Source organism: Urocitellus parryii, unplaced genomic scaffold (assembly GCF_045843805.1).
Source record: "Urocitellus parryii isolate mUroPar1 unplaced genomic scaffold, mUroPar1.hap1 Scaffold_37, whole genome shotgun sequence".
In the NCBI taxonomy this organism is placed as follows: Eukaryota; Metazoa; Chordata; class Mammalia; order Rodentia; family Sciuridae; genus Urocitellus; species Urocitellus parryii.
Window position 1 is genome coordinate 3,919,969 of NW_027553327.1, and position 5,294 is coordinate 3,925,262.

The 5,294-nt window shown below is 34.4% G+C and overlaps 1 pseudogene; it reads right to left on the reverse strand.

Moving 5' to 3' along the window:
* Nucleotides 1-307: 307 nt before the first annotated feature.
* Nucleotides 308-1,334, reverse strand: LOC144252159 (small ribosomal subunit protein uS2 pseudogene; annotated as a pseudogene).
* Between the last annotated feature and the right edge of the window lie 3,960 nt (nt 1,335-5,294).

The window sequence follows — 5,294 nt, forward strand, 5'->3', positions numbered from 1 at the left end:
AAAACTAATTACAATATGTATTAAGATGATAAGAAAATAGTCTCATTGTTAACATAGAGTAAGAGGGTATGCATTTCACTTAAACCAAGGGAAGTGAAGGGTATCTCAATTACCTTACTGTATTTTTGTTTTCATGCTTCTCTGAGGAAACTACAAAGTTAAGTATTTTCTAAAAATTTTGTTGGCAGAGGAAACATTTTCCTCATTGATCATGTCACATAACTACTGCTCTGTGGAACCTCTTTTGGTAAATGTAGGCATAGTGTGTCTGAATAATCACCAAAATACTTAGAAAACTGAAAATTAATTATTTTCCCCAAATTAAGACACAATGCAGTTCTTCTAAAACTGGTTGTGATTTTCCATAACTTATTTCAATTTTGTGTGTGCAGAAGAACAGTTCAAGATGACTTGGTATTGGTTCAGTTATCTGAACCATGCAGTATTCTGAGCAATGGGAGCTCAGATCAGCCTTTGGTGGTGAACTAGTGCCCAAGTCCTCAGTAGGGAACTTCTGGAGAGGCACAGGGGAACTCATATGCCTTCGGGCAGTCTGCAACCTTCAGGTTTAGGAGCAGTGAACTTAGGAGCTGGAACAATCCATTCACCCTGAAATTCCTTATTTTTTAAAAAGAGAGAGAGAGAGAATTTTTTAATATTTATTTTTTAGTTTTCGGTGGACACAACATCTTTATTTTAATTTTATGTGGTGCTGAGGATCAAACCCAGCGCCCCCTGCATGCCAGGCGAGTGCGCTACCACTTAAGCCACATCCCCAGATCCCTGAAATTCCTTCTTGTTCACAGATTTTTTAGCAGTAGCTTGCTCTTCCTTTTCAATCTCTGTGGAAACAGAGATCAGACATGACCTCCCATGGATGTTCACAGGAGATGTTGATGTACATGCACAGAATTTCTCAGACCAGCATCCCCCACATCAGACCCACAGAGTGATCTCCCTTGCTGTTCCAAGGAATTGCAATGTCAACATAGCGCAGAGGAGAATCTGGGTTAAAAAGAGCAATAACAGATAGAGGAAATGTAAGAGGGTTCAAGGACAACCCTGGGATCAGTAACCCCCAGAAAATGGAGCTCTGGAAGACTGCCTGAATCTGGTTGTTGAAGATTCCAGGAGGGAAGGATCCAGCAATAGGAGTGGGTCCAGTGGAAATAGCAAACTTCAACACAACCGACTGGCCAGTATTCCTGAAAGCTATGAAACAGACCTCAGCATGGTTTTCAATAGCAACAAGACAGGAAAAGCTTCTCTCAGGTCCTCTTCAAATTTATGGTGCACGTGTCATCACTTTTTCTTTTGTAGATATATTGTTCCATCTGCAAATCAGATTGCAGCTATTGAAATGGGTTCCCACTACAGGGAATTGAGGACATATACTCCTCCTTCATTTGTAGAACCTCAAGGACTTCAGACATTGTGACAGTTCCCTTGATGTTACCATGGAAATCAAGAACAACCACCTATGGACCCTTTTCTGGGTAGCACTGAAAGGTGCTTTAATGCTGCTTCCCTGAAAGCAAGACCTTTCTGTAGGTGTCTATTGTGTTCTTCAGGGTGAGTTTCAGTCTGTAAAATTTTCCTTGCAAGCAATTTACAAAACCATATGCTCAGATTGTTAAGAACAGCTGCAAGAACACAAGACAACATTACTTTCAAGAATCTTCCTGCCAGGTAAACATAAAACAACACAGAATGCAACAATTCAGATATTTGGTTGGGCAAGATTGACACATGAATCACTCCTTGTATATTACATAGAATAAGAAAAATAGCCACAGCTTTATATTTTAAACTGAAAATGATTTAAAAAGCTTACTCCTTAAAACAGTTCTGTAATTATGTATCCATAGTACACCTCACTCTAATGTGCAAGATTTGATTTTCAATTTTGTATAGTTACCCTATGTTTATTTTATCATGTTTATTATTTGACCTGATAGAAATATTATTTCTTTATTAAATCCATACCCTCTTCTAACTACTGCTCTAAATGAGTGCTAGCCCATGGAACATGAATAGTAGGGTAGCAAACCAATGCAAGCTAAGCCCTTGAAAAGGTACCCAGAATGTTCTTACAGAGAGATTACTCAGGAAGATTTTGTACAATGCATGTGGAAATGACTGATTCACATTGTGTAGAAGGAGAATCCTTGAATCATTATTTGGGGAAGAACTTTTGATTTAGGACATATTTATCAAACTATTACTTATGGAAAGTTAATTCACTAATAGCTTAGGTATCTTTATTGTTGTAGATTTTGTTACTTTAAAACCATTGTCCTTTATTGTGATAATCCAAGTCCTATTTAAAAAGTTTTTTTTGTTTCTAAAGTCATTTTTTAAAATTTTCTATTCATAATGTGTACTGAACATGTACATGTGTCATCTAAATCCTCACAGGCAAAGTAATAAGCAAAACAAAAAAAAATATTCCTGAAATTTCTATTCCCTGGGGTTTGGTGTAGCTGTTTGGTTATAACAAGGCAAATTAGCATATAAAATACATAGGGACTAAGTGCTGTAAATATAGTAGAAAACTAAAACAGGTCACTCTTCAGGCAATAAAGCTGAAAGGAAATATTACATTTTAAAAAAAAGACTTTTAAAACAAATTAGTCACAGAAACTATGAGGCAGGAAGGAAAACACTTGAAAATCTTGCGGAAAAACCATGTGAATGATTAAATATTATGGGCAAAATCCCTAAGGAATTATGTCTAATGTGCCCAAGGGCCAGCAAAGTTCTATACAGAGGTGTAACAGTGATGGCAGTTAGGATCTGAGAGGGAAGCCATGAGAATTAGGAATTCCAGGACCCCCTAAGCCATTGCTGCTTCAAGGGAATGGCCTTTAGTAAGGAAAATGAGAATCCACAGGATCTTTGAGAAGGAAAATTCACATTTATCTTATTGTTTTCAGAAGACTTTGACTGCTTTTTTTTTTTTTTTTTTTTTTTTTTTTTGAGGTTAGGCCTGTAAGGTAAAGAACAAATCATATAAATTCAAGGAAACATTCACACAGGAAAGAGATGGTTGTGACTTGGGCCAAGATCTCAACAGTTAATAGGAACATTAGGTGGTCATATTCCAAATATGTTTTGGAGATAGAGGTATTAGGATTTTCCTAGTTCTGGTATGGTATAGGTGAGTAAAAGAGCCACTTGTTATTCTGTAAAGTGGCCTGAGTAGCTGGAAGTACGGTGTTGTGATATGCTGAATGAATCAAACTGAGAGAAAATAAAGTTTGGTAGGGAAAAATTGGGAGTTCAGTTTTGAGCATGTCAGTTCTGTATCATCTGTCAGAAATACAACTGATACAGTACAAGGCCATTGTAATTGTGAAACAAGTGTATAAGGGGTAAGCTGGACCAAAAAATATAAATTTGGAAGGTTTATGTACCAAGATATTTTAAAATATGTGACCAAGCTGTGTGAAGTGAGTTTTAGGTGCAAAAGTAGAAGATGAAGGTATAATAAACCTACCCAGTATATTTGACACATAGAGTAGATATTTTTAATATCTACTCCTTTATACAATAAAATTATTTTCAGTACAAATGATAAAGTGAAATAAATAAAACCAATGTACAGACATTTTATTCAGAGACTATTAAATTATTATTTTACTGAATGTATAATATATATCTATGGATGAATTATATTTTGTTATTAATACATATGTATATACATATGTGTATATATTCATATACATATACATATATTCATATATATGTATATATATTCCATTTTTTCAGATTGTGGCTTTATTTGGAGATTGGTTATATATCATATATATATAATATATATATATATATATATATATATATATATATATATATATTATGAATAATATATATTATCTATGCAAATGTAATACATTTAAAACAAATTCATTAATGTGGGTCTTAATTCAATATAAATGGCATCCTTATATAAAGTAGAAATTTGAACACAGAGATAGATTAAAAAGAGAGAATAATCTGAAGAGTCACTGGGTGTCATAAGGAGAAAACTGTCATATACAAGCCAACAAGGGAGGCCTGGAACAGATTGTGCTCACAGCCATCATATGCACAAACCTTTCCAAAACCTTGACTTTGGCCTCCCAGCCTCCATAAATATAAGACAGTGAATTTCTGTTTTTTGAGTCAACCAGTATAAATTTTAAAAAGCAAATAAAAATTGTGTAGCACATATTTAATAAAATAGTATATTTTTAACAATCTGATGTTTAAAAAGGCTAGATATATTGATCCATCACAATCATTTATAATACTATGGCAGTTTCTGTTTTCTTACTTCATTCTTTATTTTTATAATTTTTTGAAGACAAATGGACTAAATGCCAATATTAAAGATATTGTTCATTTTTGGTAGATATAAAACTGATGTCACAAACAAAACCATTATACATTATAAAGTGCTCTTTATTTCACTGTTTTGTATCCTACATACACACATACCCCCTCACACACACACACACCCACACTCCACATTTAACATAAAATGAAAGAATTGAAGTGACTCATAATAATATATTTCTAAATCTTTACAGTCACTGGTGCATCACTCTGATTTGAGTCTCTTGTTTAAAAGCAATATCCCCAGAGGCTGGAAGTACAAACCACTCTATAAAGTGGAGCTCGAACCATTTTGAGTTGTCACAAACTTATTCCAAGAAATAAAGCTTCTAGTGGAGTTTCTGCAGAGTCAAAAACTCAATGATTCAAAATAAATTTGTAAAATTCTATAGGATTTGGGCTGGGGATGTGGCTCAAGCGGTAGCTTGCTGGCCTGGCATGTATGCGGCCCGGGTTCGATCCTCAGCACCACATACAAACAAAGATGTTGTGTCCACCGAAAACTAAAAAATAAATATTAAAAAAATTCTCTCTCTCTTTAAAAAAAATTCTATAGGATTTATAGTAATTAAAAATCAGCGTGACAAATTATCTTTTTATTTTTGGAAGAAGTATTGCTGGCAAATGGTGAAATACAAACAGCATTTTAGTAACTTGTGTTTTCATTTTTGACTTCTCTATAAACAATAATCTATAGCTTTTTGACTGTGGAGCAAACACCTACTCTTGGAAAGCAGAGGTGAGGTGTTATGAAAGTCAAATGAAGAGATTACCTAAAGAAGAGGTTGAAATCGGTTCTGTCAAATTCTTCTGCTGGTTAATTATAAAGAAATCTAAGATGAGCACTGAGAATTACTTGTGGTGATTGACAATAAGGAAGTCACTGGTGACCTTGACCAGGGCAGGTTATGTTGATG